The sequence below is a fragment of the Taudactylus pleione genome, unplaced genomic scaffold, assembly GCF_031769625.1.
Source record: "Taudactylus pleione unplaced genomic scaffold, aTauple2 ptg000016l, whole genome shotgun sequence".
NCBI lineage: Eukaryota > Metazoa > Chordata > Amphibia > Anura > Myobatrachidae > Taudactylus > Taudactylus pleione.
This window is the reverse complement of record NW_028284418.1, coordinates 2,188,962-2,216,717: the sequence shown is the minus strand read 5'-3', so window position 1 is coordinate 2,216,717 and position 27,756 is coordinate 2,188,962. Positions and strand designations below refer to the sequence as shown.

The window sequence follows — 27,756 nt, the reverse complement described above, 5'->3', positions numbered from 1 at the left end:
TTTTTCTTTTTTTTTTTTTGGCCAAATGTTTTTTTGGCCATCAAAAATGCGAAATGTATTGTGTATATTTTGCACATCTCGTCTGTGGCATTAGCGTACCATTTAGCGGTATTTTGTAACCTCTATTGCGTATATTTTGCACATCTCCTGTCTGTGGCGTTAGCGTACTATCTAGCTGTATTTTGTAACCTCTATTGCGTATATTTTGCACATCTCCTGTCTGTGGCTTTAGCGTACATTTTAATTTTCGATGAAAATCCTAGAATAACAACATCATCTGTGTAGTGCATGCATTCTTTATATTTTTGCCTTAGCCTGTCTTTATTTTAACATTATTTTTATGGTAAATCTAATTCGTAGGTTTACTTCAAGATGTCACTGCCTGACCCTGTAAGATTCTTCTTAATGTGTAAAAAACATAAGTATATTTTCACATTTTAAAATGTTGTTTAAATAACTACATTGTCTAACATTTCAGATTGATGTTGGGCGAATTATAGTGGCGATGGTCCACGACCCCGACCAACCTGAACATCCTCCTAGGCGTAGGCATCGTAGGCATGCAAGGCCCCAGATATTTAGAACATGTGTCACCCTTTTTGGAATGCCTGATGATGTGGTTTTACGGCATTAACGCCTACCACCTCAAATCATTCTAGACACTCTTTCATTAATAGAGAGTGATCTGGAAAGGCAAATTAACAATCCAACAGCAATACCACCACTTACGCAGTTAATGTCGGCGTTACATTTTTGCGCCTCGGGATCCTTCCAGACCACAGTTGGGATCGATGCATGGCATTTCCCTATCCTCCTTTTCAAGGATCCTGAGGGCGGTAATGGATGCACTCTTTAAGCACCTCCATCATTTTATTAATATGCCATTGGATATGGGGTCCCTTAATGTGAAGCAGAATTTTTTTTAAATTGCAGGCTTCCCACACATCATAGGGGTTGTGGACGGCACTCACATACCACTTCAGCCTCCAGCAGCGCTGGAGGCAATATTTAGGAACCGCAAACATTTCCATTCAATGAATGTAATGGTGGTATGTGATGCCTCCCTCCAGATCCTGTCCCTGAATGCCAAATTTCCAGGAAGTGCACATGATTCATGTCATCCGGCAATCAGGGCTTTGGCACAAATTAAACAACCTACAAGCTGGTGATGCGTGGCTTCTGGGTAAGTGGTACCCCTAGTTTTTAAAGCAAACACTGTTGACTTAGAAATGGTACTGAATGTTTTTTTATTTTCACAGGAGACAGTGGTTACCCTTACCCTTGCACGCCCTGGCTGCTCACTCCTTATTTGGTTCCTACACCAGGGCCACAAAGTCAATATAACTCCGCACTTACTGCCACCAGGCAGGTGGTGGAGCATTGTATTGGCCTTTTAAAAGGCCGATTTCGATGCCTCCACCGCTCTGGTGGCGACCTCGTGTATTTGCCGGCTATGGTTTCCAAAATTGTGGTCCTATGTGGGATATTTCACAACATTGCCATAAGGAGTGTTGTCCCAATGCAGCCAGAGGATGCCTTGCCTGAGAATGGCCCCCCGAGGTTGGTCGGAGAGTGTCAGGGGGGGCCATAAGTGATGAGGTAGTTACACGCTTTTTCAGGTATTTGATTTTCCTTTTTTTTTACATTTGTTGACATTGTGACTAAAGAAAATTATGTGTGTTTACTATCCTATGTTTTGAATTTTAACCTTTTTTTTAACATTTTTTTTTGCAAAATCCAAATAACAACCTTCTTACTTCCTGAAAATGAACGCCTGTGACATTAATGACTCACAAATGACCTTTACACCTGGACAAATGTGTTTCTTACCTGATATGGGACAACATGTTGGCATACACCACCTTCAACCAGTTTTTGATTTTTTTATTCAAATATTTGTGTGTATTTTTTTTGTATTGTGAGAATGTGTAATAAACAAATTTTATTTTTAATCGTTTTTTTTAACATGAAAAACCAGCAAATGGACAGTACCTTTTAACTTAATTTCCAAGTGTTTTTTGTATTTTTTTTTTTTTTTTAAACAAAATAACAATTAACAACATGTTTGCATAGTTTGCCCTACCTTTTTTCCTCTTTATTTTCCTATTTTGGGAGTTTCATGGATAATTTATAATAAATTAAATAATTACATAAGGGTATTTTAGCGAAACATTATGGAGTAATTGTCCCAATTATTTGAATGACAAAATATGTCTTTAAATTCTTGGAAACCACTTTTTTTTTTTTTTTTAAATTTTTAAAGAATAATTACTCCAAAAATTTAGTCTGGCACATTGTTTGCATTTTCATATGCAAATTCCAAAAACCCAAATGTTTAAAAAAAAAAAACATTGATTGATCTCGTGAGCTAATGTTTGAGTCAATAAATGAGATTTGTTTAAATAAACACCTTTTATTAACAAAATCAAATATAAAAAAAAATGTAATTGAGCAAAAAAACAATTAAATGGTCCATTGAGACCAGCAGCTGGACCAAATGGCCCCTCATCGCCATTATATGAGCCAAAATCGCCTGATCCCGCCTCCTTGGGTCTGTTGAAAGACAAAAATGTGTTTTAATTAAATGTGAATTTTTTAAAGAAAACAAAAGAAAAACAGTATGATTTACAAATCAAAAAAGTTTACATACCATGCTAATTTTTGTGCTAAAATAGTGGTAACATAAATTTGCCTAAATTACCAATTGGCACAAAAAAACAACTTAACAAAACATGAACATGAGAATAGTGGTTTGAACAATCACTTTGGGATCTAAAATAATACTTACACAATTTGTATATTGATTTTAGTCTAGAAATTTAAAAAAGCACAATGAAACTTGTATTTGGCTCCGGCATATGTGGTTATTTTAACGTTTATTTTGTTATCAAACATGAATAAATTTGGCCAAAATTTAGGTAAACAAACTCCAAAAAACTTAAACCCACCCCCCCACCCCCAAAAAAAAATAAACATTAAATTTGGGCCAAAATGTATCAAAAATTAGCACCCAAAAGAAAAAGAAAAGATGCTTTAACCCAAAATAAAAAAAACCAAAAACATTGGACTGCCCTTAGATTGTAAGCAGGGATACCACAGTGTATGCATATAGGGCACATTTTAACAAAATAATTGCAAACATGAAATACAAAATACCTGCAGGTTGGCCCAGATCCTCTTCCTCGGAAAAAGTGGGCCAGTGGATGGCCGAAGAAGGTGGGGAAATGTCCGGTGGGGATAAAGGGGAGGGAGTGGAATCAGGAGTGGGTGCATCAGGGGAGGGTGTGGGAATGTGGATGGGTAGGACAGGGGAGGGGATTTGGGGAGCAGGAGAGGGAGGGGAAATAGGGATGTCCAGGTCAGGGGAGGGCGGAGAAATTTGTTAGGAGTGGGCAGGGGAGGAGTTGGTGGGAGTTGGGGAGAGGGGTCGGGCAGGCCTCCGCCTCCGTCTATGGATCTGCTCCTGACCTAAATGATGTATAGTTTGTAATATTAGCGAATATGTATACCAAAAAACATTTAAAATGTAAAACATTAATCCAAAAGAAAATAATAATTAAAAATCAACATTAACAAGGTCTCATTTAGCCCGAAAAAAACGCATACTGCACACATGCACACGCATTAATGCAAATTTACATTAGCAAACACAAAAAGTAACAACAGATTGTCATAGATATATAAACATTCAAATATTCACTTACGCCGACGGATCCTCATCCGAAGATGCGCAAGCAGGTGTGGGGACCGGCGGCGTAAATCTGACCACCGGCGCTCTAATTGGCCGATGGTCCTCCGTAATCCCAATGCCCGCAGCCTGCGCCGCGACTCCGCGTACGTCCGTCGCTTGCGTTGGTTGGTGACGGGGGGCGGCATGTCTTTTATTCGTCGATCCAGCACTTCAGTGAGCACCAGCAGCTCACGCCGTGTAAAAGCATTGGCTCTCATGATGGCAATGGGTTTTTTTTTACACAAATCAGTTTTATTACAGGGACCCCTAAATTTTGATTGGCTAATGTACTTTCATAAATAACATGAAAACTTCTATTGGTTAATGTGTGAGTCATGTGAACAACCCCTAAAAATATATTGTGATTTAGGATTGGCTTGCTGCATTTGGATGCGTTAGCAACAAGCCGGAAATAAAACCATTTCTAAATTATAAACCAAAATAAAAGCTATTAAAAAACCAAACAAACAGCCTTTGGATTAAAAAAAAACAAGTTTGCCGTTAAAAGCGGACGGATTCTACGGACCAAAATGAACACAAAACAAACAATAAAGTTTATTGACATTCAAAAAAGAAACAAGATTGAAAACATTCGACCAACAATTAAGTAAATTAAGATAATGATTGGCACCAATCGATTCACGGATGTTTGATGAAGGAGAAACAAGGCAATCGACAAATGACAGGCCTACTTCCGGTCGTACTTGTGCGAGCGAACACTTCATCAAAAAACGTGCGCTCGCTATTTCGGATGCTTGTTAGCTAGAGGAGGGGTTGTGGAAATATGGGGCGGAAGACTTGCTACGAGCGAACACACGTGCGAGCGCTTGGTTTGACATTTGGACAGTCGTACCTACTGAGGGCGAACGGCTGATTTAGTACCAAAATCCTGTTTTCTCCTTCATCCACTAGGGGACACTGGAGCTCAAGACAGTGGGGACGTCCCAAAGCTAACCTCCCGGGTGGGAAGCACTGTGAACTTGCCGACCTCGCGGCCAAACCGAAACCGGGACCGACAAGAACCGTAGGGTCCAATAGAAATGTCGTAGAGCGCAGGACACAATCAGAAATCCTTGCTGAACATCCACAGAAAATTCCACAACATACAGTGTAAGTCGAATGGGATGGGAAAGCGGCTATCTAGTGGACAACAGCAGATGAAAATCATCAGAACACTGTAATTTTAGTTGAAAACAGACCAACCCGGAGCAGTGAGCCCCAAAAAGAATTCAGAGGAGAAGGGCGGTAACACGAGAACAAAACTGAAGAAAACCGTACCAGAGTTTAAAACAGGAAGGTGCAACAGTCGCCGACAGTAGAAACACAGCACTGTTGGGTGTATATAATATATATATATATATATATATATATAAATATAGTAACCAGCGGCACTCCGAGATTTGTGAAAATGCTAAATATTATATTAAAGCCATTTGTCAAAAATATGCCGACGTTTCGGGGCTCTCGTGCCCCTTTGTCAAGGTGAATCACCTTGACAAAGGGGCGTGTGAGCCCCGAAACGGCGGCCTATTTTTGACAAATGGTCTTAATATAATATTTTGCATTTACACAAATCTCGGAGTGCCGATGGTTATTTTCTATCTACATTACCAGTCCATACAGGAGGCACCCGAGTACCATCACTTTGACATAGTGAGTGCCGGGCTGATATTTGCAAATATATATATGTGTATATATATATACAGTCAGGTGCATAAATATTGGGACATTGACAGAATTTTCATAATTTGGCCTCTATTCACCACCACAATGGCTTTGAAATGAAACAAACAAGATGTGCTTTAACTGCAGACTTTTAGATTTAATTTGACGGTAATTACATCCAAATTAGGTGAACGGTGTAGGAATTACAACAGTTTCTATATGTGCCTCCCACTTTTTAAGGGGCCAAAAGTAATGGGACAAACTAAACAATCCTAAATCTAACTTTCACTTTTTAATACTTTGTTGCAAATCCTTTGCAGGCAATTACAGCCTGAAGTCTGGAACGCATAGACATCACCAGACGCTGGGTTTCATCCCTGGTGATGCTCTGCCAGGCCTCTACTGCAAATGTCTTCAGTTCCTGCTTGTTCTTATGGCATTTTCCCTTCAGTTTTGTCTTCATCAAGTGAAATGCATGCTCAATCGGATTCAGGTCAGGGGATTGACTTGACCATTGCATAACATTCCACTTTTTAGCCTTAAAAAACTCTTTGGTTGCTTTTGCAGTATGCTTCGGGTCATTGTCCATCTGCACTGTGAAGCGCCGTTCAATGAGTTCTGAAGCATTTGACTGAATATGAGCATATAATATTGCCCGAAACACTTAAGAATTCATTCTGCTGCTTTTGTCAGCAGTCACATTATCAATAAATACAAGGGAACCAGTTCCATTGGCAGCCATACATGCCCACGCCATGACACTACCACCACCATGCTTCATTTATGAGGTGATATGTTTTGGATCATGAGCAGTTCCTTTCCTTCTCCATACTCTTCTCTTCCCATCACTCTGGCACAAGTTGATCTATGTCTCATCTGTCCATAGGATGTTGTTCCAGAACTGTAATGGCTTTTTTAGATGTTGTTTGGCAAACTCTAATCTGGTCTTCCTGTTTTTGTGGCTCACCAATGGTTTACATCTTGTGGTGAACCCTCTATATTCACTCTTGTGAAGTCTTCTCTTGATTGTTGACTTTGACACATATACACCTACCTCCTGGAGAGTGTTCTTGAATTGGCCAACTGTTGTGAAGGGGTTTTTCTTCATCAGGGAAATAATTCTTCTGTCATCCACCACAGTTGTTTTCCGTGGTCTTACGGGTCTTTTGGTGTTGCTGAGCTCTCCGATGCATTCTTTCTTTTTAAGAATGTTCCAAACAGTTGATTTGGCCACACCTAATGTTTTTGCTATCTCTCTGATGGGTTTGTTTTGACTTTTCAGCCTAATGATGGCTTGCTTCACTGATAGTGACAGCTCTTTGGATCTCATATTGAGAGTGAACAGCAACTGATTCCAAATGCAAATGTCACACCTAGAATCAACTCCAGACCTTTTACCTGCTTAACTGATAATGAAATAACGAGGGAATAGCCCACACCTGTCCATGAAATAGCTTTTGATTTGATAGTCCCATTACTTTTTGCCCCTTAAAAAGTGTGAGGCACATATAGAAACCGTTGTAATTCCTACACCGTTCACCTGATTTGGATGTAATTACCCTCAAATTAAATCTGAAAGTCTGCAGTTAAAGCACATCTTGTTTGTTTAATTTCAAAGCCATTGTGGTGGTGAATAGAGGCCAAAATATGAAAATTCTGTCAATGTCCCAATATTTATGCACCTGACTGTATATATATATATATATATATATATATATATATAAATAAACATAAAACTCAGCACTCACCATTGTTAAATCACTCACAATAGTATAGAAATAAATAATGGGGTTTTGGGTCATGGATTGATCAATGCATTTAAGCCTGCAGCCCACATCACGGGACCCCATTTCTCTGCAGGTCCTACACTATCTGTCATACTTATGGAAACCTGGTAGCTGCTATCACAGAGTTTAAACGGAAAAAGTGTTAACTGGTTTAAAGCTTACCTGCCAACTAATGGCTTTTAAAGGCAAGGCAGTCACCAAACATAGCTTCCATCATACTACCAAAAAGGCAGCTGACACAGGTTATTATAAATGAGCTTGCACAGGGGTGCATGAGAAAGCTATTATCACAAAAGGTTCACCGTGAAGGGCGACTGCCGATCCGTCGGCAGACGGATCGTGCTGTCACCGCCGGCAATCGTGCGGTCCCCACAGACCGCACGATATGCCGGCGTCCCCCTCCTTCATCTGAATGGGATTGTACATCGCATCCCAGATCAGATGGTTTTGCAGGAAGATCTGGGGATGCGATGTACGACCCCGCGGGAGCGCGCAGCACGATATCAGGTACGATATCGTGCCCATACACGGCACAATATAGCACCTATATCGTGCCGATCCACGTATATCGTGCCGTGTATGGGGGGCCTTTAGACCCTGTGCCGGTCAAAGTACACATAGAATATCACATATTTGACAATGGATCCCCACCAGTGACCCCTGACAATTTCAGTGGTCACAACGATAGGGATATAGAAACAAACAATAAAATTGCCAAGTTTTTACTTGCTGCACACCAATATAATACAACCCAGGGCTGACCCTGCCTAACCTCTTGGTGAGTGGCTCTCAGGCGTAGTAGCTGTAACTGCAGCATGTTGTGCACTACCCAAGTAAGCCCTGAGGATGGAATAGAAACTATATTTTATATGTTCTGATCTACAATGGGCCAGTGCTGTAGAGACTTATCTTGCTGAGATAGCTTTGTTCAGTCTATATATATATATACACACACACACACACACACACACACGCATCCAAACGTACGTACGTACTTGCATACATATATACATAGTTGCAAGAGAAGTCAATCTCTTCAAAAGGAAGAGATAGTACCAACGGAGTAAGTTTACTGACAGACTCCTGCACCAGGAGATCAGCATGCTTATATATCACTTAGAATACTGTATTCTTAGTGTCTTTTAAGTAGCGGGCGCTGACCAAGTGCACCACAGAAGCCAAATTACTGCAGTTTAAAATAATAATAGGCCCCTTCGAAAAGGGGCACCTCAGATATTAACTGACAGGAACAGTACCACACTTGATATTGTCCAGGGTCGCGATGCTATAGCCCAAGACCCAAGAGTTGTGAGGCAGAATGCCCCTCGTAGCACAGCCTGAGCTGAACCTAGACACATAGTGCCCCAGGAACAACTGTGTAAGTACATCTCTTTACAAACATGTTCAGACATACAAGAAGGCCATAAGACAGTTACTTGAAGCAGAGTTTTAGTAATGTCTTAGTTCTCAGACAGACTCCCAAACTAACCAGATCTGACCCTGCTAACTGCCAAGTACAGATGAGAATGGCAGGGTACAGGGTGGGGTGGCCGTAAGCGTTGGAGATTGGCCTTCGGGCCTACAGAAGTAACAGCGGTGTCTGTAGGCTACATATAATTTCTATGAGAACAGGAAAATGGCAAAATACAGACACCCTGATAGGGGTGCGATAAAACCTAAGTATTTGTGATTCCATAGTCCTATCACATCCCCTCAAGGGGATGCGTCTCCCTCCCTAAACACCGGCCAATGATGTGTTGCTCCCGCTGACACAGCTCCATCTTCAACATCAGGTGGATGTGTGTACATCGCACAAAGTGTGTAATGCACTGAGGTATTGCCCTCCCACCGCTGCTACTCCGGGACAGAGTACTGGGGATCAAGAGCTGCAAGGTGGTGAGGTTGATTCACGGTGAGGAGGTTGAGCTTGAAAAGCCAGTATTTGGGCTTACTGATCCTTATATTGTATACATGGATAAATGTACATGTTATTTCACAAAGTGGATCCCTGCATTTTAAACAGATTTCTAAAGGCATAGTGGACTTTATATCTGTTCTTCTTGAGGCTATTTTGCCCTATTCTATACTAGTTTTTTATATATTTTAATTATTTTTGGCCATATTAAATGTCCTCTTAAATGTAAGCCTCAGATATCGTCATGCGAATCCACCTAGCCAATGTCTGTTTATTGGCTGGTGAAAACCGTAGAGGACAAACAAGGAGTCTGATTTCCGAATGGAACTGGTACGGTCCACATAAATCCTGAAAGCACATACCACATCCAATGAGGCCTCACTTGCCAAGAGGTCTGGAGATTGAAAGGCCGGAACAATAATTTCCTTATTAATGTGGAAAGTAGAGACCACCTTAGGAAGGAACCCAGGGCGAGTCCGAAGAACCGCCCTGTCCTGGTGAAAAATCAGAAATGGGGAGCGAAAGGAGAGCGCCCCTAAGTCTGACACCCTTTTGGCCCGAAGCTATGGCCAGAAGAAAAACAAACAGTCTTAGCTGTCAACCATTTGAGATCCACTGAGTCCAGCGGTTCAAATGGAGGGCTCTGGAGAGCCTTAAAGGACAACAGCCAAATGCCAAGGAGCCACAGTGGGGACAAAGGGAGGCTGAATCCGAAGGACACTTAACAGGGAAGTCTCAAGAGCCATGCCGTCAAAGACACCCAAGTCCAGGTAAAGGAAAGGACCCTGAGACAACAGGTCCGGACGTTGACGCAACAGCAACGGAGTGTCAACGGAGCGACTCTGAAGATCTGAGTACCAATGCAGTCTGGGCCACGCTGGAGCCACCAGCAGGACCGTTCCAGCCCTCTTGTTTGAACTTCCGAATGACCAGAGGAAGAAGGGAGACTGGAGGAAACTGGCACACAAACTGGAAGGTCCCCTTTACTGACAGAGCGTCGACCAGGAGTGCCCTGGCATCTCTTGTCCTGGACTCGTATCTTGGCAGCTTGTGATTGAGTCTGGAGGCCATGAGGTCCACTTCTGGAAGGCCCCACTTGTCCACTAGGAGTTGAAACACCTCCTGGTGAAGAGACCATTCCCCTGGATGCACGTCATGACGGCTGAGGAAGTCTGCTTCCCCACTGAGAACTCCCGGAATGAACACTGCCAATATGGCTGGGAGATGGCCTTCCGCCCATGTCAGAATGCGTGACACCTCTGTCATTGCCGCGTGACCATTGTCTGTGCTATTATCCGATGGGGTAACCCGTTCCACCTGGAGAGGATCAGTTTCTGCAGAGGCCTGGAATGGAACTGGGCATACTCCACCATGTCGAATGTCAACATCATGGATCCCAGAATCACCACTGAGTGGACTGACACCCAGCGACTGTGGAGACATCTGTGTACTCGCATCTGCAAATTGGAGATCTTTTCTGTTCTGGAATCAGTGATGACTTCTTCCAATTGATTAACCACCCGAGAGTTTGTAGAACAGAAATTGTTGGTGGAGTACTTCTGGGGACACTGCTAACAACAGGAGGTCATCCACGTATGGTAACAGTCGGACACCCTGTCCCTGCAAATGGGCCGCCATGAAAGCCATAACCTTGGTAAACACCTGAGGTGCAGTAGATAGGCCAAAAGGCAGAGCCCGAAACCACAAATGCTGTTGTTGTATAGCAAATCGGAGATAACGCTGGTGAGAGGGTGTAATTGGTACATGCAGGTATGCATCCTGAATATCCAGTGATACCATAAAATCCCCAGGTTCCATAGCCAGTATGATGGAGCGTAGGGTTTCCATCCTGAACCGAAGTACCCTGAGGAACCTGTTCAGGGACTTGAGATTGAGGATAGGCCGATGAGAGCCGTTCGGCTTCTGAACCAGAAATAGAGTGGAGTAATAACCCGTCCCTCGTTGAGGCAACGGGACCGGTACAATGACCCCTACTTAGAGCAAGGATTGTATGGCTTTCTGGATCTGCAAGGCCTTTTCCTTGTCTGAAGGAGGGCCTGTGAGAAAACCTGTGGGGAGTTCTTCTGCAAAATGAAAGAGCGTACCCTTGAGAGACCACTTCTCTTACCCAAGTTTCAGTGGTGGTGTTGACCCCAGTAGTGGGCGAATTGAAGAAGTCGGCCTTTCACCCTGGGATCTCCAAGGGGGAGGCCCGCCCCGTCAGGCTGAGGGCTTATCCTCGGACTTGGAAGCCGGACGTCAAGCACTCCATGCCTGTTTCCTGGATCTGGTAGCCTTTTTGTTGACTGACGGTCTAGGAAAGGGCTGACCCTTAGGCTTTCCTTCGAGCCGATAGGACCGTAAGGAGGTGGCCCGAGCCCCTAAACGCATAGGTGCAGAAGATTTGACACGCAGACTTAGTTTCTGCCAATGTATTAACAATCTTGTCTAAATCAGGCCGAAACAAGATTTTACCATTATAAGGAAGACCTTCCAAACCCTTCTTGGTATCAGCGTCCGCTCTCCAGGAGCGCAGCCACAAGGAACGTCGAGCTGACACTGCAGCAGCCAAAATCCTGGAAGTCAAGAGGCTGACATCCAAAGCAGCCTCATTAATATATGCAGCTGCATCACGGAAGTTACCTACAAGAGTTACCTGATCTCCAGGAACATCCATAGAAAAGGAATCCTCCAGGGAGTCTTCCCAAACTTCAATGGCCCTGGCCACCCATGAGATAGCCATGGCCGGCCTAGTGGCTGCTCCTGAAAGAGAGTACATAAACCTCTACCTTCCTATCCGTAGCATCATTTAGGGAAGATATGGACGGCATAGGCAGATATGGATGGCACAACATGAGAATCCACTGCAAGGGGTGTTTCCCCCACAAATGCTATCTCTCTATCCTGTGCCCTCTGGAATGCCAGGTCAGTCTGTAATAAACTGGTCCCCACCCATGACCTTTTTATCTCCAACTCTCTGAATCTCCTAGCCATCACTGAAACTTGGATCTCACCCTCTGACACCACTTCTCCTGCTGCTCTATCCTCTGGGGGCCTCGCCTTCTCCCACACCCCCCGGCCTGGGGGTCGCCATGGTGGTGGTGTTGGGGTCCTTCTATCCACCAGTTACTCCTACCAGCTAATACCCTCTGAACCATCCCTTACATTCCCCACATTTGAGGTTCATGCTATACACCTCTTCCAACCAGTAAACCTCTGAGTAGCTGTAATTTACCGTCCCCCTGGCTCTCCCTCCAAATTCCTTGACAACTTCGCTTCCTGGCTCCCTCACTTTCTCTCCTCAGATCTTCCCTCCATTATCCTAGGTGATTTTAATATTCCTATTGACATTCCCACAGAATCCTCTGCAGCTAAACTCCTTACCCTCACCTCTTCATTTGGTCTCGCTCAATGGACCTCCTCACCCTCCCATGTGAGTGGGCACTCACTTGACCTGGTCTTTATGCACCGTTGTGATATTTCTGATTACTCCAATTGCCCATTCCCCCTCTCTGACCATCAGCTTCTCTCTTTTAACCTATCCCTCTCTCCTTCCCCTCCTCTAACTCCTAAAGCTACAATTACTAAGCGTAATATTGAGGCTATTGACACTGTTGCCTTTTCCTCCCTGCTGGACTCTCTTCTCTCCCCTATCATTTCTCTCTCCTGTCCTGAACAAGCTACTTCCCTGTACAATTCCTCCCTTACTTCTGCTCTTGATTCTGTTGCTCCAGCAATAACCACTTACCCTCGCAGATCCACACCACAACCCTGGCATTCCAAATGCACCAGATACCTACAAAAGTGTTCAAGAATTGCAGAGCGTCAGTGGAGAAAGTCACGCTCTAAGGCTGACTTCCTCCATTTCAAATTTATTCTCTCTTCCTACAGTGCTGCCTTGTCTCTCTCCAAACAAAAATATTTCAAGAACCTCATCTCCTCCCAGTCCTCAAACCCCCCTCTTTGCCACTTTCAACTCCCTACTCTGCCCTTCCCCTCCTTGCCTTCCCTCCTCGCTCTCTGCCCTCAACTTTGCCACCTACTTTACATCTAAAATTTACTCCATACGTGAGGACATCATATCCCATCAGACCCTCAGCACTCCTCCCCCTCCTTGCCCTTACCACCCCTCCCCTTCTGTCTCACCAACTCTGACATCCTTCTCCCCTGCTTCTGGAGAGGAAGTCATGGCCCTCATCCGGTCCTCCCCCCCTTCCACCTCCCCTCTTGACCCTATCCCTTCCCGTCTCCTCTCCCACCTGTCTCCTTCTGCCTTTTCCCATCTGGCTCACCTCCTTAATCTCTCCCTATCATCTGGCACTGTCCCTTCTGCATTCAAACATGCTCTTGTCTCCCCCATTCTTAAAAAACCTACCCTTGATCCTAACATACTTTCCAACTATCGACCCATCTCTCTTCTCTCTTTTGCTTCCAAACTCCTTCAGCGTATTGTCTACAACCGCCTTACCACCTTTCTTTCTTCCCACTCCCTCCTTGACTCATTTCAATCTGGCTTCCGATCTCTCCACTCCACTGAAACTGCCCTCACGAAAGTCAGCAACGACCTCCTTGCTGCCAAATCCAAGGGCCACTACTCTCTGCTCATTCTCCTTGACCTCTCTGCTGCATTTGACACTGTAGACCACCCTCTCCTCCTGCAAATCCTTTACTCTCTCGGTCTACGTGACACTGCCCTCTCCTGGCTTTCCTCCTACCTCTCTGATCGTTCCTTCGCTGTGTCCTCTCATGACTCCTCTTCCCCTCCACTTCCACTAAAGGTAGGAGTTCCCCAAGGTTCTGTTCTTGGACCTCTCCTTTTCTCCCTATATACATCCTCTTTGGGTGAACTCATTAACTCCTTTGACCTCCAATATCATCTCTATGCAGATGATACTCAAATTTACCTTTCCACCCCTGAGCTCACCCCTGAGCTCCTTACCCGTATCTCCAACTGTCTCTCTGCTGTCTCTTTGTGGATGTCCCAGCGCTTTCTTAAACTTAACATGTCTAAGACTGAGCTGATCATCTTCCCACCCTCTTCCACTACATCACTTTCCACAATTTCATTATCTATTGATGGCACAACTATCTCCTCTAGCCCCAAAGTGCGCTGTCTTGGAGTTATCCTAGACTCCTCCCTCTCATTTAAACCGCACATTCAGCACCTCTCGCAGTCCTGCCGTTTTCACCTAAAAAATATCTCCAGGATTAGACCCTTCCTCACCCAGGATGCCACTAAAACCCTCATCCACTCACTGGTCATATCCAGATTGGACTACTGTAACCTTCTCCTAGCTGGCCTCCCAGTCTCTCACCTCTCTCCACTACAATCGGTTCTTAATGCTGCTGATCGGCTCATTTTCCTCTCCAGACGTTCTACATCTGCTTCCCCTCTCCTTCAAGCCCTACACTGGCTCCCCTTCCCCTTCAGATGCCAATTCAAGGTTCTTACATTCGCCTTCAAAGCCCTCACCAAATCCTCTCCCGCATACATTTCTGAACTTCTCTCCCTTCACACTCCCGCCCGCCCACTTCGCTCAACTAATGCATGCCGCCTCTCTTGCCAACTGATTACTTCCTCCCACTCCCGCATCCGAGATTTTGCCCGTGCTGCTCCCTACCTTTGGAATGCTCTCCCTCTCCCCATCAGACTCTCCACCTCTCTACAAATCTTCAAACGGGCTCTCAAGACCCACTACTTCATCAAGGCCTTCCAGCACTCATCCTAACCCACCTCATGCTCTTTCCTTCCCATATTCCCCTTCTGTGTCACGCCTGTCTGTCTGCCCCTCCCCTTAGAATGTAAGCTCTCATGAGCAGGGACCTCTTCCCTCATGTGCTTCTCTTTACATTTTCTTCTACTCTCTACTCCCCATTAGGGCACCTAACACGGGACCGCCAATTCCCGGCAGCTTATTGTGAGTGCTTTAATCAATATTTCAGCAATGTATATAAGTTGTGTCCTTGTCCTGTACTGTAATGTACTGTATGTTACTTGTTTCTTGTCCACCTATTAGTTCTATGTACTTTGTAAGGCGCTGCGGAACACTTGTGGCGCCATATAAATAAAGGATAATATTAATAACAATAATAATTTGGAACAGTGTTCCTCAGGAAAGGGGTAACAGAAGGCCAGACGTCTTTGAGGCTGGTATCTCTTTCCAGGTGAATGCCAAGCTACCTCCATATGATCCACGAGCTGATCAGATAAAGTAAACTCCACAGAAGAAACCTTTATATCCTTGAAAAAAGCATGTTTGGACCGAGGAGCTGGTGGTTCATCCTCCTCTATAACAGGCACGTACCGCTCTAATTAGAGCTTGAATATTGAGCTTTGACCTAAATTCCACTCCATGAGAAGAGGGTTCTGAGTCAGAGACATCAACAACTTTTCCGTCATCAGTGTCATAGTCATATAACGTGGACGGAGACGACATCATACGCCGTATAGCAGGTCTAGGGGAATTATCACCCTGTAAAATAGCCTGGAGGGCAGTAGAGGTGGCCGCCAGGTTCTGTGCTGTGGTAGACAGAGCATCCACGGTGGAGGTACAGATGGTGCCTGCACTGTAGAGGCAGTCCCTTTAAGGGAAAAACCGACTGCTGCGGGACACCCATAGGGAGAAAAGCAGTGGGTACCGCCCAACGTCCTGCCATGGACGTGAGTGCCTTAGCAAATGTACGTTGCACCGGCACTGAGAAAAAAGAGGGGCCTGGAGGCCTACAGATCTTGACACATAATCCATCATGCACCGTCTCCCTTGCCCAAACCTGCAGCACAACTCTTACATAACCGCAGAGTGGGATCAGCAGTGTGCACATCATCCTCAACATCCAGTACTGTAAAGGCAGGAGAAATGAGGTATACTAATATACTTGACAGTAATGAAAAAAAGATACAGACAGCGCTAGCACAAGTCACATACAATGCAGAAACACCTGCACAATGGCACTACAGAACAACTACACAGACTCAGTGTCTGGTAGGATATAATGCTACATACGGTGACCAGGAGGAGATATATGTAGGGGGACCGGGCTCCGCGACGTCCTGAGAGAGCTGCATCAAGCCAGATACAGAAAATGGCCGTCAGAGACCTCAGAGTGGGACTGCCTGTGTGAGGAGTGTTGCTGAGACAAGCCAGACCTAAGCGGAAGGCGCGTTGAGCTAAGGGGAGGAGCCGCTGTAAAAGGGAAAGCTGCCTCCCCTGGCCGGCAATTAACCCCTGTAACGTTGGTTCCCGAGCAGGATAAGGTCCCTGGTGGTCTAGTGGAAGCGCAGGGGTACTGGTGGCCTGGCTTACTAGCTGTCATCCAGTCTATCCCCTGAGACCCGGGGGAAAGGACTGCAACAAGCGGTGATCCGCCTTACCTGCTCCCCGTAGATCCGGCTGCAGTCAGGGAGTTCCGCGAGGATCATCCCCAGATCAGTACTGGGGTCATGGCCTGGCGGGGTGATGGAGCGGCAGCACGGACGTCCGATGGACAGTCCGGCGCTGCCTGCTCTAAGTTAAAAATTCTTCTGGAGCTGTAAAAAACAGCCCACACTGCGTTACAGTGATCAGACTCCGGCCGAGCACCAAACAAAACGGGGGCTGGGTATAGGGAGTGTGGCCCGATGCATCCTGGGAGAGAAGAATTAACTGCGTGGTGCCCGGATGTCCAAGCCATCATCTACACCCCAAGGTCTACCTGTGGAGCGTATGGACCCTGAAAAAGAAATAGCGGGATTAATGTAGCTGTCTCTCACCTTTATGGAAGCAGCTGTAATAGAGAAGAGCCTGGTTTATAAAAATAGCTTCAGGGCTGATTCGCAGATATCGGGAGGTCCACGGTGTAAGTTCCCCCTCACTGCGATACGGGAGAGCTGCGCTGCCGCTGAGTCCTGACCCCAGGCTCTGTAATCCCAGTCGGTCTTTTGCTGTAGCGCTGACTGGTCGTCACCTTGCTGTCTGCTTTAGCTGCCCGCCTCAGCACCAGCTGAAAAGGCGGGAAGACGCTGCTATGTAACGCTGTGCTCCGGAGCTATAGAACACTGTACTGTTTAGATTTATGCTAAGAACATGCGCCTGCAGCTCGTACCAGAGCACTGCACAGCGCACCTCACTGCTCCATACAAGCATACTAAGGGCGGGACAGCACTGTTTGTTCACCGCCGCTAAGTGCATGTCAGCGCTGTGTTTTCTATAAGGGACGCGGCAACAAAATGGCAGGACAGATACCTTAGCGATGCGCTGGGTCTTCTGGCGCCAAGCAAGCTACAGTCTCCTCAGTTGTAATTGAAGGAGAGAGGCAGCCTCGTACAGTGACAGCTCGCGGCATGTCACTAAACCCAGCTCTAACCAACACCGCTCCTGCTACTCAGGAGCGGTGGTTATACTCACCAACTGCTGCGGCCTAGAAGCTGGGCTGAGGGGGCGGCGAAGAGCCCAGACAAGAGCTGGTGTCGGCTGTGGCGGGTCCTCGCAGGGTCCGATGACTCCATTGTGAGCCCCCTTCTCAGGGTCACCGGACACAGGCTGCAGTAGCCGTGGCGGTGCCCTCCCGTGTAGCAGGCAGACTGCCACAGTAAGCAGTCTGCCTGTCCTCAATAAAATAATAACCTAATTATTAATAAACAAGGGCTGAAGACAGCCCAATGTGCTCCGGCTCTCTCGGGCACAATTTCTAAACTGGGGCTGATGGGGAATAGAGGGGGAGGAGCCAGTCACACTTCTAAATTATTTGAAGTGCCAGGCTCTACTCTACCACCATCTATACCTCACTGTCTTGAGCTCCAGTGTCCCCTAGTGGATGAAGGAGAAATATTACAACTTACAGCGATACCCAGGCCATGGGGTAAATTTACTCATGTGCTGGCGATGTGCAGGGATTTGAAACCCCTGTTCACCCCGTGAGATTGAAAATGTACTAGTCAATGGTTTTGTAAACCGCTGTCGATGTCCATCTGTTTTACGGAGGTTCTGTGGTGTTTTATTTTTCCTGGGGTTTGACTAAACCAACACAAAACTACAGCAAAACCGCTGCATCGATCTGGCCAATCAGAAGAAGTGGAATCATCATACACTTATAACGAGGGAAATCATTATATATTGAATAACACTGATAATTCTCTTATGGGAGAAATACAAATTTATTAATAGATTAGAGGGAAATTATAGTTTAATTTTATTAAGAGAACAATATTAATATTGCCTCTTTAAAACAATGAATAAATAATTGTTAATGGTGTTTAAAAACATTTTTTATGAATGGGATAACATTTATTATTTTACATTGTGGGCACCATTTAATATAGCCATAAACAAATAGTGCCCCCTCACACGTAGAGTTCATGCCTGAATGATTTGATTTCTCTATCCACATTACAGATGTCCATAGATCAATGGTCCAATTCTAATACTTGTGTGTCTAAAGGCTACTTTTGCTTTACTTTCAGAAAGGATATCTACACTTGGTCAGGGCCTTTGAGACATACTATGGGCCCGGGCAATAATGAGGGGGTGTGGCCAAATCTCAGAGGTGTGAGTACACACACTCTGAAAAACAAACCAACTAAGAATACTATGCACAACACCATTTTGCGGCGGGACACACTGCAGAGGAGGGCAATTGTCCCCTTCAGCAGCTGGCTCGGGTAATGGTATGGTAATGGCAATTATGCTATGGTAATGGTAACGTTGCTTCTTATAAACATGCAAAATAAAAAAAATAAAAAACAATTGTAAATAGAATTTCTTCCATCCACTTTACATCGCTCTATGTGTGAAAGGAAAAAGTAATCAAGGTTACAGAAAAAATTAAGTCCTTATGCTGATCCCTTGGACCACCATCATGTATTCCTAGTACTATGAAAGGCCAATGTGAGCCTAGGGCATCGCACTGCTAGAGTGTCTCTCCTGTATCTTACAGTATGCTTTTCCTCTCCCAGGATCTCCTTCCTCTATGTCCTCTCTCAGCTGCACACAGGGGGCCCGAGAGACTGGATTTCCTGTAGATTCTAAGAAATCAGGGAGAGGCCATGAGCACGCCATTAGCAGGAGCTCAATTTCACAGTGAACAAATAATTTTATGCAGGGAAATGGCTGGAAGTTGATGTAGAAGCGATGTGAAGTGAAATCTTTGGGGGAGAGAAAGCCTTTTGAGAAACATAATTGAGTAAATGAAGTCTAAGTGTTCATTATACAGATGACTGCTTTTGTCACCATGTCATTTGCATACTTACAATTTCAGTCTCCTATTGATTTCTCCTCAGAAGTCGGATCATTCTGAAGCAATTTCTGAAAGCACCGATGATTAATAATAAAACTGTGTTATCTGGCTCATTAGAGATCAGGAATTTGGAAGAGTTGCAGAGCTGGTGATCTGTTGACCCTTCCACTGCCAGTTAAACCTGGGAAAATGAAGTCCAAAGTGTTATATACATTCAACAATAAGGCCTGTCTAAAAAAAAATTGTGTGATGTGTACAAAAGTGAATTAACCTTTAGAAACCAGTCTAACATTATCTTTCATACTCAGCCTGCACTTGCTGTTCAAAACTAAGATCCTATTGGCTAGTGTGGATTACAGCACACATTTGTAATTTACACCATGCTAATGACATATCATTGCAACTATCACCTTCCATGCAGTTTGGGAGACTTTATCTTGGCCAGAGCTCTAACCACCACTAATCTCTCACTGACAACTATAGATGCTTGACAATTTCAAACTGGTTTAAAGTTCGTTCAGATTGCACAAGGTTTGAGGGCAGTTATGTTCTTTGTAACATTTCTCAATTTAACCCAACTCAAATTCTTGATTCGGAATTTGTGGCTCAAGTTCGTCATTTACAGTGGCTGAATACAATTCACAATAAGCAATAAAATTATCTTGTGTTTTTAAACGCTATATCAATAGTATTTTTAAAATGAAAGTATTTTTAATACCAATTGTGAACATTGCTGTGTATAAAGTTTGCAATAAAAAATGTTAACATATATAAATTTAAGCTTAATTACATTTCAACTTTCTCAAATTTGTTTTCTTATTGAGCACAAACAATTTAGAAATTGGATTTTTGTACTGATGTTACTTATACCGCTTTTATACCATAGTTCCGGGTCTGACCCAGAGCTTGGGACGGGGTTCCAATCCGGATCAGACCCGGAACCTCACCGGCGCGACCCAGGATACTCCAGCGTGAGCGCTGTTCACACCAGAGCCAGGTCTGCAGTGACCCGGCTCTACCGGCGTTGAAGTGGACGCTTGGAGACAACGGCATGCAGCGCGATCCGGGTCATCGTGACCCAGATCGCGCCGTTTACACTGCAGGGTGGCACGGGAACGCCCCTTGGCGAACCCAGCAAAATACCCGAGTTGGATCCCGAGGTCCCTAGATGCGCATCAACCCGGGATTTTTAGCTCGGGGTAAAAGGGGTATAACTGGTTAGAGAAATGATACACAGTAGGTTTGAGCATCTCTACTAACGAAGGGCGGTATAAACAGCACTTGCCTAGTTTCAAACACACAAAATATGAAACAAAAACATTGAATCTATAAAAGAATAAAGTAGGCAATGTACTCACTGTAAGAAAATCCTAATTGGTAGTTTTGTATTAACTTTGTATAAAGACACAAATGTATGTAATATATGGGAAAAAGTACTCATGTACACTATCTGTATACCAATCCTCGAGAAAACTTCAAATATCTTTATAATGTACAAGCTTTCAGTTCAGTTATTTAATATATCACATAAGAGTTCCTTAGGTGTACCGTAGTGGTGACATCACTAAGCACTAATTATATGTTATTACATTACTATGTATCATTTATAGAGAGATTATTTACAACACTTGTATTTTTAACTGGAACTTTTGCATGAAAAGACTTGATAGGCCTGAGTCTGAATTGTACGCCTCGTCAATGTTGGATGCAGTTAAGTGATTTCTTTACTAATGCGTCTAAGTCACATATACATCCTGATTGTGAACGTACATAGTCGCAGTAGCAATTTTATATGCATGCAAGCAGAAGTGTCTTGGAAATGTGCTGGGCATTCCTGGGTAGGGCTAGTCAGACACACGAAGATGGTCCATCCTATGAACGTGTTATGGGGGTGTCGCAGGCGTGCTGCTGAAGTGGTTGCATACATAGACGCTTAATTGCTCATACTGGATGCCATACTCAGATGGAAAATTGGCACCTACCGTAGGGCTGGTGCAAGAGTCGATGGTACGACCAACGGTTGCCTCTAAACACACACCAAGCAGCGTCTAAAGACATCCAAAGTGGGCGTCTCAGTCCTTGCGCATTTAGACGCACACGTTTGTACGCCAGGGCCAGAGCTTTTACTAGCATTAGTATATAGTCACAGGTGTAACTACTGCAAAAGTGCTATAATGGTCGCAGCAATGAATCAAGTTATTTGAATGTTAGGATTAGCACTGTTCACCCATTATAACAGTTTATCTGGCATGCTTTTATCAGCAGGTGAGCACAGTGTATACGGTTATGGATTGATAGATCTAGTTAAAAAGTAGACAATGTCTAGATAGACACCAGATGTTAGACAGGCAACAGGTCGACAGGGACAATAGGCCGACACCCTAAAGGTAGACATGTAAGAAGGTCGACATGTACAAATGGTCGACATTATCAAAATGTCGACCCGCATATGGTCGACATGACAATGGTCGGCCCATTGTTCACCCTAACCCTCCCTCCTGGTGCCTAACCCTAACCGTCAGGGTAGGTGCCTGACCTTAACCGTACCTTCTAGTGCCTAACCCTAAACAAACAAATAAACCCACGTGTCCACCATTTTCACGTCGACCTTCTTACATGTCTACCTTTAGTGTGTCGACCTACTGTCCCTGTCATCCTATTGCCTGTCTAACATCTGGTGTCTATCTTGTCTACCTTTTTACTGTAGATCTGTAGACCGGATACCAACGTATACTATTCCTTAAAACAGGGCTCGACAAATCCCAGGGGCCAGGTCGCCATGGCTACCAGATTTTGCTGCCTGGCTACCAGATTTTGCAGTGAGGGAGGAAGCAGATCCTCATCAGCTCTGGCGGAGATTTGTGCTTATAGTATTGCGGTGTTCATATCATGTACAGGAGTGCATGTGCTGAGTGTCGCCTGAGGCGACTGCTGTGCCTAAGTCCGTCCCGGCCTGCGCTGACAACTCCTCTCCATCCTGGCCTGCTCTGGTCCCTGTCTGTCCCAGTCTACGCTGATCCTCCTGTATATCCCCGGCTGTCTACGGTCTCCTATGTCCGGCTGCATAGAGCTCTCCTGTAGTAGGGTCTACGCGTGGACAGGGATTGCGGAGCGGCTTCAGAGGGACAGTGGTGTGACCATGAGGGGAGGGTTTTTTTGTTGTACTTTCTGGCATTCACATTGTTTTATGTGAAATGTGGTCTATTATTACTGGAGGGTGGAGCAGGGGAGCTGTGCAGAGCAGTGAGGGGGCCTCCATTTTACTGTATCCATTCAACTGACCATTTTGTGGACTAGTATAGTGTGTATAACAGTTGCATAACACACAGAGCTGTGCTCCTTACTCACTTCTGTAATTTTTTTTTGGGGGGGTGGTGATGTGGCTCTTACAATCTCATCCTGGCTCCTAGATTTTAGAAAACTTTGTCAAGCCCTGCCTTAAAATACAGTAGGCATCACTATAAGGAATATGCTGTCATTTGTCACTGTATTAACACTGAGCCCTAAATGGACTACAAATGCAAGTAGCAAAATCTGTTTTTTTACTTCAGTACAGCAAGTACTGACTAGGTAGTCCACTCTTACAGATTAATAAAGCATTATGCTGAAGACTACGTATGGCTATAAACTACTGGCACAGAACCGGGCATTGTACCACAAGTCCTTTAAGTGGCATCTACACCAGACAGTGAATGGATTCACCTGCATTTTTCACCAGCTTACTTACACAGGGTAGGGACAATTTTAATGCTCTATCAGTACTCAGAAGATTTTATTTTAAACACCACACCGGAAAATACTGTATGATATAACACTGTGGTGGGGCATTGTGATTTGGTGCACACATAAATAAGATTTTTTAAATAATGCCATTCGCAAGGACTTTTCAGAACATGAATTAGATTAACATACAATCTTCTAGAAGTTAGAATCAAATTAATATTTTATCAACCATAATAACAGAACATGGAGTACTATTATGTTTACATATATGTATAAAATGAGACTGTCAGAGCCAAATGTACAGACACGAGGAGAGAAATTTGATGGAGGATAATCATGCACATCCTGCTTACTTTTGTTACCCCATCTTTGTTAAACTGAGGCTCAAAGAGAAACTCTCAAGACCCATTTTATATTCTTGCCTGGCTGGCTCCCATTGGCTGAACATAATGTTCTTTCAATTCTAGAACACTGGTGCTATGGTGCAGACTTTTCACTGTACGAGTTAAGGGGCCTATCCATTTGCAGATGTATTTCTGAGAGATGAAAAACAATAGATATCCCTTGAAAATTCCGGTGGCTGTGCTGAACGATATCTGTCATGTACATGACAGATTTTGGCAAACGACGAACGATATCGCATGACATCATTCAGGGAGTGGATTTTTTTCTCTGCAGCGCTCTGTAGCTGCTAAAATCTTTCGTCGTTCACTGCATATAAACTGCACGATATTGCTAATATTGTACAGCTATATGCGATAATTGACCAACATGTTGGAGAGATGATAGATGCGATTTATCGGCCGCGGGAGTGTGCATCTGTCATCGTTCAGGGCCTATCCATTAGCAGATATAATGAACGATTTATCATTCAAGAACACTTGCAAAGACAGAATGTGAGGCAGGTAAGAGTTGATTCCATACAAACAATAACATTACAGTACAAGAAACATGGTAACAGAACACAGAGCAGAAATGATCATCAGTGAATAAGTGATTGGTGTTGCCAAGTTGCCCACTATACAAATTTTTTTATATATTTTTCAGTTATTAAATTTCAGTCTGTACAAAAGCATTCTGTCTGTCCCAAGAGGGAGATTATTCCTTTGAAGAGAAGAGAAGCTCACCGCCATTCATAGCATTCTGAACTGCACGTATGATTGACGTCTGTCGCTCCTGTCCAATCAGGTGCCTCATTAGTTACACATACCACTTAAACTTTTCTTTAAAGGACTGTTTGGTCTGGTTAATCACTTGTTTATTCCTAACACGGGATATATGGTATTATGGATGTAAAACTACATTTTCTTCTTTTTATATATTGAACTATAGCTAAAATTGTGATTTCTCTGGGAAGCCTTTGAAGATACATCTGCCACCATATATTGATTTTCTGTCTTTTATGGACGCTACATGTATTGTGATTAATTGTTCATGGACACAATTAAGAATGACCTATGATTTAATGGATCCTTCCGCCTGTGTGCATGTTTTGCCAGCTAATTGGACCGTGCATCCATATTTATATTCAGCTAATGAGTTTGCTTACTAAAAACAAAGCTTGGCAACATTGGTTAGTGCTAGCATCTCTCAATCAAAAATCCTCATGTGGAACAAGGAGGCATCTATAGCAGCTCTTTCCAGATCCGCACCTGTCAGCATTTATTGGGTATGTTTACTACAGTCTCTCTCTCCTCTGATAGAGGGCCGAATGTTGTATTATAACTTATCACCTAGTCACCTGATTTTGACAGTGTGTATATATATATATATATATATATATGTATATATGCAATAAGGTGGCCAGTGACCATAAATTGAAGTGAACTAAGAAAGGTCATATGTGTTTATGCTGTTTCGCCTTTGCCTTGATTAACGGTTTATATATATACATGTGTGGTGTTATTCTGTTTTTCAACTTCAATTAAAAATGTTATTTAGCCCAGTGGCAATTTATTGCAGTATCAATGAGCAATTGACACTAATGGATTTGTTTTTATATCTTCAAGAATTATACATAAATATTTGATTATCATTATTATATTATGAATTTCATATTTCTATTTAATGATGAATTTGTTTGCTATATTTTGATGATTTTCACTAATTGATGCAAATACTCTTTTTATCATGGGATTTATGATGCTTGTATTAGGGAATATTAGTTTTGAGAAGAAGGGAGGGAAAAACGGAGGAAAAGGAAAAAAAAGGAAGATAATGAAGAGAAGAAACTGAAAAGATGGAAGATAAGCAATGTTGAGAAACAAATAAATAAAGGAAAGGAATAGAGAAAGGTAGGAAGCAAAGAAAAAAATTGGGAAAAAGAAAGGCAATGAATAATAGAAAGGAAGGGAAGGAACAGAAGGCAAAATAAGGAAGGAAGAAAATATGGGAAAACTAAGGGAAGGAAGAGAAAGCAAGGAATAGATAAAAGGGGAAGGAATAAAGATTAAAGAGAAAGGAAGGAAGGTAGAAAAGGAAGTGAAGAAGGCAAGGAAGGAAAGGAAAAAAAAAGGAAGGGAAGAGAGAGTCGAGAATGATTGGGAAGGAAAGAGAGGGTAGGGAATGAAATGAAGAGATGATAGGGAATGACCAGGAAGGAAAGAGAAGGTAGGGAATGATAGGGATGGAAAGCAAGAGAGGGTTGAGAATGATATGGAAGCAATGGAAAGGCAGAGAGGGTAGGGAAGTAATGAGAGGATAGGGAATAATAGGGAAGTAAAGCAAGGAAAGACAGAGTAGGGAATGATAAGGAAGGAAAAGAGAGAGTAAGGCTGAGGTTCCCAAACGCAGTCCTCAAGGCTCCCAAACAGTTCAGGTTTTGAGATATTCATGGTTGAGCACAGGTGACTTAGGGCCTGATTCAGACCCACTCGCGAGCGGCTGTCCGCTCGCAAGTGGGTCGATGTTATGGACTGAGCATGCGCACGACGGAGGGAGCTCCGTCGTGCGCATGCGCCAGACGCGACGAGCGAAGGAAAGTCCTTCGCTCGTTGTGTCCGACCAAAGGGGGCGTGCTGTCAATGTTGATTGACAGCACGCCCCCTTTGGTGGGCGTGCCAGGGGCATGCCTCCCTGACGGGGGCGTTCCCACGGGAACGCCTCCCGTCAAAAGCCGACCCACTGACATCACTAGTGATGTCAGTGGGAGTGATTTTGGCTCTGATAGAGCCAAAATCACTCCGGAGCTTGCAGTTGAAAACCTCAACCGCAGGCTCTGGCTCGCAAATTCGATGGTCGCGATGGTCTCGACCATCGCGACCATCACAATGCACGCTCGTATAGCCTGTGGGTGGTGACCCACAGCTATACGAGCGTCCAGGAGGACGCTCCATGAAAATGGAGCCCGGCCCTCATTCAGAGCGTGCGCTCTGCTCAGAGCGTACGGCTCTGAATGAGGGACTTAATTAGTACCTCAGTCAATTTGATTTAACCACCTGTGCTCAACCATGGATATCTCTAAAACTTGAACTCTTGGGAAGCCTTGAGGACCGTATTTGGGAACCTCTGGGGTAGGGAATAATAGGGAAAGAAAGGAAGAGAGGGTAGGGAATTATAGGAAAGTAAAGGGAGGATAGGGAATGATAGGGAAAGAGATGGGAGGGAAGGGTAAGAACAAAGGATGATATGGGAGGAAGATAGGTTGGTTTCCCATCCTGAATCTCAAAATAGTCATAAAAAATCTAATGTATACAAACATTTACAAAATACACATAGTGGCTCTCCAAAATGTGGAACTCCTACACAAATCATTTCAATGCCATTATTGTTTAGCTATTGGAACTTATTCACATTAATTACATCTACCTTTCTTTACTTAGTTTAGCTAGAGACCTTTACTATGATAATTTGCCCTACCTGGGATATTGCTGTCATGGGGGGTATCCACTTAGCGAATTTAGCCAAGCGATTGCACGATAACGACATCGTTATCGTGCAATCGTTTGCAAATCGTGCATGTTTTGGTCGGAAGCGACCAGCGATGTGCGTGCCCGCTGGTCGCTTCTGACATTCGACATTGCCCTTACATGCTAGTCAACCTGACGATCTCGTCAGGTTCAGCATGTGCGGGGATGAGGGATGTGTTGGGACTGAACGAGTGAACGTTCAGTCTAGGCACATCACTAGATATACAAACGACAGCACGATTGCAATGTCGTAATCGTGCTGTCGTTTGTATATCTACAAGTAGATACCCCCCATTACCTTGACCAACCTCATCAATACCCTCCTTACCCACCTCTCCTTATAAGGTGCCTACACACTAGACGATGTGCTCACGATGCGATATCATGAGCAATTTCCCTTGAACTCTCCCAGGCAGCTCCCAGGCTCTCCAGGACACTATATGGTGCTAAAAAGTGTCCAATCTGACTAAAGATCTTGCACAAAATCTATCTATTGCACCAAATCGTGCAAGAGATTCAGATTTTGCCTGCAGCAGGCGAGATCTGAAGATGCGATGTACGTCCCACGGGTACGCGCATCGGCATCATGATCGAGAGTAGACACTCACGATTTGTCGTTCCGATGCGTCAAAATCGAGCGAATCGTGTAAAATATTGTCTACTGTGTAGGCACCTTTACTTCTAGACAGGAAGTTAAAATGGTTGTAACATATAAACTCACCTGTATTATTGCACATTTTACTAATCCTGATGTCTCTTTTACTGGATATCCAAAAACAGATCTTCCAAAAAAATGTAATGGAAAACCTGAATAGG

The 27,756-nt window shown here is 44.1% G+C and overlaps 1 long non-coding RNA gene across 1 annotated transcript; it reads right to left on the bottom strand.

Moving 5' to 3' along the window:
* Nucleotides 1–2,483: 2,483 nt before the first annotated feature.
* LOC148540862 (uncharacterized) lies at nt 2,484–27,756 on the bottom strand. Its single transcript, XR_015878778.1, has 4 exons — nt 27,662–27,756; nt 19,323–19,490; nt 3,157–3,468; nt 2,484–2,553 (listed from the first exon to the last, which is right to left on the bottom strand). It is a non-coding gene; the product is annotated as an uncharacterized LOC148540862 (long non-coding RNA).